General features: G+C 50.0%; 1 long non-coding RNA gene across 2 annotated transcripts; it reads right to left on the bottom strand.

Moving 5' to 3' along the window:
* Nucleotides 1–1,063: 1,063 nt before the first annotated feature.
* Nucleotides 1,064–5,602, bottom strand: LOC138355577 (uncharacterized). Of its 2 annotated transcripts, none has more exons than XR_011223974.1 (2): nt 3,157–5,602; nt 1,064–3,091 (listed from the first exon to the last, which is right to left on the bottom strand). It is a non-coding gene; the product is annotated as an uncharacterized lncRNA (long non-coding RNA). The 2 variants fall into 2 exon arrangements; XR_011223975.1 differs by having other exon boundaries at nt 1,064–3,057.
* Nucleotides 5,603–8,977: the final 3,375 nt, after the last annotated feature.

The following is an 8,977-nucleotide window of genomic DNA, read 5'->3' as shown; positions in this document are numbered from 1 at the left end:
AGCACCCAGGTGTGACACCAGAGCACCCAGGTGTGACACCAGAGCACCCAGGTGTGACACCAGAGCACCCAGGTGTGACACCAGAGCACCCAGGTGTGACACCAGAGCACCCAGGTGTGACACCAGAGCACCCAGGTGTGACACCAGAGCACCCAGGTGTGACACCAGAGCACCCAGGTGTGACACCAGAGCACCCAGGTGTGACACCAGAGCACCCAGGTGTGACACCAGAGCACCCAGGTGTGACACCAGAGCACCCAGGTGTGACACCAGAGCACCCAGGTGTGACACCAGAGCACCCAGGTGTGACACCAGAGCACCCAGGTGTGACACCAGAGCACCCAGGTGTGACACCAGAGCACCCAGGTGTGACACCAGAGCACCCAGGTGTGACACTAGAGCATCCAGGTGTGACACTAGAGCATCCAAGTGTCTTCCAGTATCTATAAGACACTTGATCCAGAGACTAGGCCTTCCAGTGTCACCCACAGACATATATAATGCCTCTCTCGTCTCTTTTGTAGAGTATATTTTAGTGCCTCAAGACGGAGCCAATAGTCCATGTGGTATATACTGTCTCCGTGCCCAGTGTTCTGTCCCTCTGTCTCACCCACCTGTCCCGCTCTGTCGAGGGGAAGCGAGCACCGAGCAGTACTCAAGACAGGAAAGCACAAATGGTTTAGACAGTGCCAACATTGAGGCGGGATTTTTGGATATAAATGGTTTCCTACTCTATCTTTTATCTCTTTTGGCTGATGTTGGCTCTGTTGATCCTCGTCTTGATGCTGGGCGAGTGAGCATATTCCCAGCACACTCTTGGTGCTTGGGTGGTCAGTTGATGTGTTGGTGGTGTGGAGCCTGGTGCTCCACACGGCTCCAGGTGCTGGCTTCATACTTCTCTGTCACCAGTCACTTCTAATATTATAGTGCTGTTAGTATGGTGTTAGTGGTAAGTAGATTGTGAGGGAGAGAGTAGTGAGGGAGAGAGCAGTGAGAGGGAGAGTAGAGAGGGAGACCGTGGTAGTGAGTGTACGGGTTCAGACAGTCAGAAGGAAACACTGCAGGTTCTGATACATTTATTAAGCTACACTATACAAGATGTGAGAAAATATAAGACTATACCTGTAAATATTAGCCACATAGGGTGGGTTAGTGACCTTCCCCTCAAGCCGGTTAATACCGAGGGAACAAGCTTGTTGCGTCACTCACCAGCCAGTTAACTACTAGTCACTATACCTTCCTTCATAGCCAATACCAGCTTTACATTGGCTTAAAAATCGTTTCTCATTTCGGTGAATCAAGTCAATGATAATGACGCTGATATATGTATGTTTATTATGTACGTCAGTAGTGGTAGGGGCTACTGCCATGCCGACCACTGCGACACTGACTGGGGACCAGATTCACGAAACAGTTACTCAAGCACTTATGAACGTGTTCATCTTTCCTCAATTTTTGATGGCTTTGGTTACATTTATTAAACAGTTTACAAGCCTGAAAACTGCCCAATCAACAGTTGTTATTGTTATAAACAGCCTCCTGGTGCTTGGGAGCTCAATTAACTGTTTAATAAATATAAACAAAGCCGCCAATGATCGAGAAAAGATATACAGGTTCGTAAGTGCTTGCGTAACTGCTTCGTGAATCTGGTCCCCTGGTGCTGGGAGACCTTAGGGTTGACGAACTCTCTTGGGCAACACCTGGCTGCTCCTGTACTCCAGGTCTCATGCCTCAAATGCAACACTTCTCAAAACATATACATATATAATTACACATATTATGCACACATGAACCAAAGTAAAGATTATATATATATATATATATATATATATATATATATATATATATATATATATATATATATATATATATATATATATATATATATGTCGTACCTAGTAGCCAGAACTCACTTCTCAGCCTACTATGCAAGGCCCGATTTGCCTAATAAGCCTAGTTTTCATGAATTAATGTTTTTTCGACTACCTAACCTACCTAACCTAACCTAACGTTTTCGGCTACCTAACCTAACCTAACCTATAAAGATAGGTTAGGTTAGGTAGGGTTGGTTAGGTTCGGTCATATATCTACGTTAACTTTAACTCCAATAAAAAAAAATTGACCTCATACATAATGAAATGGGTAGCTTTATCATTTCATAAGAAAAAAATTAGAGAAAATATATTAATTCAGTAAAACTTGGCTTATTAGGAAAATCGGGCCTTGCATAGTAGGCTGAGAAGTGAGTTCTGGCTACTAGGTACGACATATATATATATATATATATATATATATATATATATATATATATATATATATATATATATATATATATATATATATAACAACCATATCCAGTCTGCAATTGCAACACACATTTTAAAAACATTTGTTGTATAAAGATCAACAATTACATATACTCGGTGGCTATTAAAACATGTTATGTCTGGCTACGAACAACTTTAATCACGGATACTCACACACAGCGAGATGTATACTCAGCTCCTCTGGGTATACTCACAGTTTACTTTCATCCTGCATAATGTTAAGAACAAAAGTACTCTACATGGTAGACCAGGGGCCGTTGGTGGCCTTAATAACCACCAAAAGGTTAATTGGCCTTAAAGTCCATCACGAGACTTAGCCACTGTTCTGATGCACGAGTGATGTGGTCAACACATACCTGGCCACAATACCAGCATGTGGTCAACACATACCTGGCCACAATACCAGCATGTGGTCAACACATACCTGGCCACAATACCAGCATGTGGTCAACACATACCTGGCCACAATACCAGCATGTGGCCAACACATACCTGGCCACACCACCAGCATGTGGCCAACACATACCTGGCCACACCACCAGCATGTGGCCAACACAAGCCTGGCCACACCACCAGCATGTGGCCAACACATACCTGGCCACACCACCAGCATGTGGCCAACACATACCTGGCCACACCACCAGCATGTGGCCAACACATACCTGGCCACAATACCAGCATGTGGCCAACACAAGCCTGGCCACAACACCAGCATGTGGCCAACACATACCTGGCCACAATACCAGCATGTGGTCAACACATACCTGGCCACAATACCAGCATGTGGCCAACACATACCTGGCCACACCAGCATGTGGCCAACACATACCTGGCCACACCACCAGCATGTGGCCAACACATACCTGGCCACACCACCAGCATGTGGCCAACACATACCTGGCCACAATACCAGCATGTGGCCAACACAAGCCTAGCCACAACACCAGCATGTGGCCAACACATACCTGGCCACAATACCAGCATGTGGCCAACACATACCTGGCCACACCACCAGCATGTGGCCAACACATACCTGGCCACACCACCAGCATGTGGCCAACACATACCTGGCCACACCACCAGCATGTGGCCAACACATACCTGGCCACACCACCAGCATGTGGCCAACACATACCTGGCCACACCACCAGCATGTGGCCAACACATACCTGGCCACAATACCAGCATGTGGCCAACACAAGCCTGGCCACAACACCAGCATGTGGCCACAATACCAGCATGTGGCCAACACATACCTGGCCACAATACCAGCATGTGGTCAACACATACCTGGCCACAATACCAGCATGTGGCCAACACATACCTGGCCACACCACCAGTATTGACCCCCTTGTCACGGGGTACACAATAATGAACACTACTGACTATTGTAAGAAGGATCATGTCATAACAAGAGTGTAATACCCTGGGTTAATATTTCCAGGTATATTGTGCATTTACATACAAAGAACGTGACCTCAGACGAGAATTGAAAGAGAATTGATGACTAACTATCCAGAAAAGGTTACAATGTGTATGTGATAACAACCTTTCATTATCTTGCTAAGATATATTGGTCATGATAGCGTGTGTGTATTATATATATATATATATATATATATATATATATATATATATATATATATATATATATATATATATATATATATATATATACACATATATATATATACACATATATATATATATACATATATATATACATATATATATATATATATATAAAATATATATATATATGTATATTATATATATATATATATATATATATATATATATATATATATATATATATATATATATATAATTTTTTTAATCTATACATAGCCTATGTAGTATAGAAATTTGGTATATTTTGTATGCAAGGTTAAGGCAGTTCGACACATTCCATGGTGATATATTTCTATGCAGATTTCATATCATGTGACTAATTTACATATATAACTTAACATGTACCTTTTTCCTTCGTGGATGATAGTGGGTTAAGAGCGCAAAATAGTGGTGGTGGGGAGACAGATGGCGGCAGCGTTTGTGCACCAGTTAGCACACACGGTGACAACCACATCTGTCCTCTGATATAAACTTTATAAATATTTATATTTATAAAGAATTATTTGCTCTGCCAGCGGTGAATTATCACTGATTGACCGGTCAGACAGGCTGACAGTGTCCGGTCAGACAGGCTGACAGTGTCCGGTCTGACAGGCTGACAGTGTCCGGTCAGACTGGGTGACAGTGTCCGGTCAGACTGGGTGACAGTGTCCGGTCAGACTGGCTGACAGTGTCCGGTCAGACAGGCTGACAGTGTCCGGTCAGACAGGCTGACAGTGTCCGGTCAGACTTGTCTCTGTCACGCATTCACATGGCCTGAAGTAACCCTAACAACATCTAAAGGAATACAGAAAACAGGAGAGAATAAAGAGACGATACCAAGGAGAGGGCTGTACCATCAGACCAAACAATACACATTATACTAAACTATGACAACGAGGGGTAGACGAGGGATTGAGCCAAGACCAGCACTGGGCCCAGGGATCAACCACCCAAAGTATGAAGTCTAAGTTCATTTTCAGAATAAAACTATCGGGAAGTAATGGGTTTGGGAAGTGTCCCAAAGTAGGTTGGTGCCACTGTTCACGACCCACACACCTGGGGGTCACACACCTGGGGTCACACACCTGGGATCACACACCTGGGATCACACAGGTTCAAAGGTTTGCCACCAGACTAGTACCCGAGCTGAGAGGTATGAGCTACGAGGAGAGACTACGGGAATTGAACCTCACTTCGTTGGAAGACAGAAGAGTTAGGGGGGACATGATCACCACATTCAAGATTCTCAAGGGAATCGACAGGGTTGATAAAGACACGCTATTTAACACAAGGGGCACACGCACTAGGGGACACAGGTGGAAACTGAGTGCCCAAATGAGCCACAGAGATATTAGAAAGAACTTTTTTAGTGTCAGTGGTTGACAAATGGAATGCATTAGGAAGCAATGTGGTGGAGGCTGACTCCATACACAGTTTCAAGTGTAGATATGATAGAGCCCAATAGGCTCAGGAACCTGTACACCTGTTGAGTGACGGTTGAGAGGCGGGACCAAAGAGCCAGAGCTCAACCCCCGCAAGCACAACTAGGTGAGTACAACTAGGTGAGTACCTGTGGACAAACACCTGGGGTCACAGACCTGGGGCAACACACCTGGGGCCACACCTGGGGTCACAGACCTGGGGTCACACATCTGGGGGGGGGACACCTGGGGTCACACACCTGGGGTCACAGACCTGGGGCAACACACATGGGGCCACACACCTGGGATCACACACCTGGGGTCACACACCTGGGGTCACATCTGTGGACACACCTGGGGTCACGCACCAGGGGCCACACCTGGGGTCACACACCAGGGGCCACACCTGGGGTCACACACCAGGGGCCACACCTGGGGTCACACACCAGGGGCCACACCTGGGGTCACACACCAGGGGCCACACATCTGGGGACACACACCTGGGGTCACACACCAGGGGCCACACCTGGTGTCACACACCTGGGGTCACACACCAGGAGCCACACATCTGGGGACACACACCTGGGGCCCACACACCTGGGGTCACACATCTGGGGACACACACCTGGGGTCACACACCAGGGGCCACACCTGGTGTCACACACCTGGGGTCACACACCAGGGGCCACACACCAGGGGTTACACACCAGGAGCCACACATCTGGGGACACACACCTGGGGCCCACACACCTGGGGTCACACACCTGGGGTCACACACCTGGGGTCACACACCTGGGGTCACACACCTGGGGTCACACACCACTTACATCTCTCCAAAGTAATTACAACAACTACTGACCTCCAATCACTCTACTTGATACAGACATCCTTGTAGCGCTCTGATACTCGCAATTATATTCTTTAATAATTACAAACTTATTGGTCCTAGTGATGAGACGTGCCACGGTGGCCACTGGTCAACACCCTGGCCACTGGTCAACACCCTGGCCACTGGTCAACACCCTTGCCACTGGTCAACACCCTGGCCACTGGTCAACACCCTGGCCACTGGTCAACACCCTGGCCACTGGTCAACACCCTGGCCACAGGTCAACACCCTGGCCACAGGTCCACACCCTGGCCACAGGTCAACACCCTGGCCACAGGTCAACACCCTGGCCACAGGTCAACACCCTGGCCACAGGTCAACACCCTGGCCACAGGTCAACACCCTGGCCACAGGTCAACACCCTGGCCACAGGTCAACACCCTGGCCACTGGTCAACACCCTGGCCACAGGTCAACACCCTGGCCACTGGTCAACACCCTGGCCACTGGTCAACACCCTGGCCACTGGTCAACACCCTGGCCACTGGTCAACACCCTGGCCACTGGTCAACACCCTGGCCACTGGTCAACACCCTGGCCACTGGTCAACACGCTGGCCACAGGTCAACACGCTGGCCACTGGTCAACACGCTGGCCACAGGTCAACACCCTGGCCACAGGTCAACACCCTGGCCACTGGTCAACACCCTGGCCACTGGTCAACACCCTGGCCACTGGTCAACACCCTGGCCACAGGTCAACACCCTGGCCACTGGCCAACACCCTGGCCACTGGTCAACACCCTGGCCACTGGCCAACACCCTGGCCACTGGTCAACACCCTGGCCACTGGTCAACACCCTGGCCACTGGTCAACACCCTGGCCACTGGTCAACAGAGATCTCAAACAACAGCCATTCCTTACCATCCACCGTGAAGATGACCCTTGACCTCAGCAGCGGGCGACCCGCACCCGAACTTCTTCAACTCGTCCCGACGATCGTTATAAAGTTGTTTACATGATAAGAATATTACAAGTGCATAAAGGAAGCAAGGGAGAGGTCGCCGGAGGCTGGTTGGCAGCGTGACCCGGGGTCAACACTTCCTCTCCCACGGGTATGTGTAGTGTGGCTTGCTAGCCTGGGTAGCGTGTGGCTTGCTAGCCTGGGTAGCGTGTGGCTTGCTAGCCTGGGTAGTGTGTGGCTTGCTAGCCTGGGTAGTGTGTGGCTTGCTAGCCTGGGTAGTGTGTGGCTTGCTAGCCTGGGTAGTGTGGCTTGCTAGCCTGGGCAGTGTGTGGCTTGCTAGCCTGGGTAGTGTGTGTCTTGCTAGCCTGGGTAGTGTGTGTCTTGCTAGCCTGGGTAGTGTGTGTCTTGCTTGCCTGGGTAGTGTGTGGCTTGCTAGCCTGGGCAGTGTGGCTTGCTAGCCTGGGCAGTGTGTGGCTTGCTAGCCTGGGTAGTGTGGCTTGCTAGCCTGGGCAGTGTGTGGCTTGCTAGCCTGGGTAGTGTGTGTGTCTTGCTAGCCTGGGTAGTGTGTGTGGCTTGCTAGCCTGGGTAGTGTGTGTGGCTTGCTAGCCTGGGTAGTGTGTGTGGCTTGCTAGCCTGGGTAGTGTGTGTGGCTTGCTAGCCTGGGTAGTGTGTGTGGCTTGCTAGCCTGGGTAGTGTGTGTGGCTTGCTAGCCTGGGTAGTGTGTGTGGCTTGCTAGCCTGGGTAGTGTGTGTGGCTTGCTAGCCTGGGTAGTGTGTGTGGCTTGCTAGCCTGGGTAGTGTGTGTGGCTTGCTAGCCTGGGTAGTGTGTGTGGCTTGCTAGCCTGGGTAGTGTGTGTGGCTTGCTAGCCTGGGTAGTGTGTGTGGCTTGCTAGCCTGGGTAGTGTGTGTGGCTTGCTAGCCTGGGTAGTGTGTGTGGCTTGCTAGCCTGGGTAGTGTGTGTGGCTTGCTAGCCTGGGTAGTGTGTGTGGCTTGCTAGCCTGGGTAGTGTGTGTGGCTTGCTAGCCTGGGTAGTGTGTGTGGCTTGCTAGCCTGGGTAGTGTGTGTGGCTTGCTAGCCTGGGTAGTGTGTGTGGCTTGCTAGCCTGGGTAGTGTGTGTGGCTTGCTAGCCTGGGTAGTGTGTGTGGCTTGCTAGCCTGGGTAGTGTGTGTGGCTTGCTAGCCTGGGTAGTGTGTGTGGCTTGCTAGCCTGGGTAGTGTGTGTGGCTTGCTAGCCTGGGTAGTGTGTGTGGCTTGCTAGCCTGGGTAGTGTGTGTGGCTTGCTAGCCTGGGTAGTGTGTGTGGCTTGCTAGCCTGGGTAGTGTGTGTGGCTTGCTAGCCTGGGTAGTGTGTGTGGCTTGCTAGCCTGGGTAGTGTGTGTGGCTTGCTAGCCTGGGTAGTGTGTGTGGCTTGCTAGCCTGGGTAGTGTGTGTGGCTTGCTAGCCTGGGTAGTGTGTGTGGCTTGCTAGCCTGGGTAGTGTGTGTGGCTTGCTAGCCTGGGTAGTGTGTGTGGCTTGCTAGCCTGGGTAGTGTGTGTGGCTTGCTAGCCTGGGTAGTGTGTGTGGCTTGCTAGCCTGGGTAGTGTGTGTGGCTTGCTAGCCTGGGTAGTGTGTGTGGCTTGCTAGCCTGGGTAGTGTGTGTGGCTTGCTAGCCTGGGTAGTGTGTGTGGCTTGCTAGCCTGGGTAGTGTGTGTGGCTTGCTAGCCTGGGTAGTGTGTGTGGCTTGCTAGCCTGGGTAGTGTGTGTGGCTTGCTAGCCTGGGTAGTGTGTGTGGCTTGCTAGCCTGGGAAGTGTGTGTGGCTTGCTAGCCTGGGTAGTGTGTGTGGCTT

This window comes from Procambarus clarkii, chromosome 68, assembly GCF_040958095.1.
Source record: "Procambarus clarkii isolate CNS0578487 chromosome 68, FALCON_Pclarkii_2.0, whole genome shotgun sequence".
Taxonomy (NCBI): Eukaryota; Metazoa; Arthropoda; class Malacostraca; order Decapoda; family Cambaridae; genus Procambarus; species Procambarus clarkii.
Note: the sequence above shows the minus strand (reverse complement) of the source record. Positions and strands in the feature narration are given on the sequence as shown.